The sequence below is a fragment of the Olea europaea genome, unplaced genomic scaffold (genome assembly GCF_002742605.1).
Source record: "Olea europaea var. sylvestris unplaced genomic scaffold, O_europaea_v1 scaffold699, whole genome shotgun sequence".
Lineage (NCBI taxonomy): Eukaryota > Viridiplantae > Streptophyta > Magnoliopsida > Lamiales > Oleaceae > Olea > Olea europaea.
In genome coordinates, this window is record NW_019265383.1 from 171521 (window position 1) to 173132 (window position 1612).

The window sequence follows — 1612 nt, forward strand, 5'->3', positions numbered from 1 at the left end:
TAGCACTTTAAATTTTAAGAATGGGAATAAGTGCTTTATTCCGAATCATTTATGACTTAGTTGTCCCATTGAACCAAGATCTTGGGATCTCCAATCTACAAGGTTGGGTTTCCGTCATAGTAATTCTATTCAATAGGCTTTAGGCCCATTCCCCTCGAAAGATGGTAAACTTGATCTCTTGCAAGTCCTTTCGTCAAAGGATCAGCCAAATTTTCTTTTGACTTCACATAGTTAATAGAGATTATACCATTCGATATTAACTGTTTAATGGTATTATGTCTCCGACGGATATGTTGAGACTTACCATTATACATACTGTTTTGTGCCCTTGCTATTGCCGACTGATTATCGCTATGTATATTAATCGCAGAAACCGGTTTTTCCCAACATGGAATTTCTTCAAGAAAATTACGAAGCCATTCTGCTTCTTCACCGGCTTTGTCTAACGCAATAAACTCAGATTCCATCGTGGATCGAGCAATACATGTTTGCTTAGACGATTTTCGGGACACGGCTCCACCTCCAATGGTAAATACATAACCACTCGTGGATTTTGAATCCTTAGTGTCAGATATCCAATTTGCATCAGTATATCCTTCTAATACCGCAGGATAGTTTGAGTAGTGTAATCCATATTCAACCGTGTGTCTTAAATATCTAAGAACTCGGTTTAATGCCTTCCAATGTACAATACTTGGATTACTAGTGAATCTACTCAACTTGTTGACTATATATGCTATATCCGGTCTTGTGCAGTTGGTAATATACATTAAACTACCAATGACACGCGAATATTCCAATTGAGATACGGGCTCATCAGTATTCTTGGCTAGGTAAATACCTAAGTCAACTGGTGACTTAACCGGTTTATCGTCATACGCCTTAAATTTCTTAAGTATAGTCTCAACATAATGTGATTGAGACAATGACAAACCATCGGATGTCTTAGAGATTTTAATCCCTAATATTACATCCGCCACTCCCATATCCTTCATGTCAAAATGTTTTGTTAACATTTTCTTAGTCGAGGAAATGACTTTGGAGTTATTTCCCATAATTAGCATATCGTCAACATATAGGCATATGATTACATATTCATTAGGTGCGTTTTTAATGTAGACACATTTGTCACATTCATTGATTTTGAAGCCATTTGACAACATAGTTTTATCAAACTTTTCATGACATTGCTTCGGTGCTTGTTTCAATCCATACAATGATTTTACAAGTCTACACACCTTCTTTTCATTTCCTGATGCAACAAACCCTTCAGGTTGTTCCATGTAGATTTCTTCTTCTAATTCACCATTTAGAAACGCGGTTTTGACATCCATTTGATGTATTTCAAGATTATGCAATGCTGCGATTGCAATCAAGACACGTATAGACGTAATTCTTGTAACGGGTGAATAGGTATCAAAGAAATCTAGTCCTTCTTTTTGTCTATACCCTTTGGCTACTAATCTAGCCTTGTATTTATCAATTGATCCATCCGACTTCAATTTCTTTTTGAAGATCCATTTACAGCCTAAAGCTTTGTTTCCCGGAGGGAGTTCAACCAATTCCCAAGCATGGTTACTCATGATGGATTCAATTTCATTGTGTACAACTT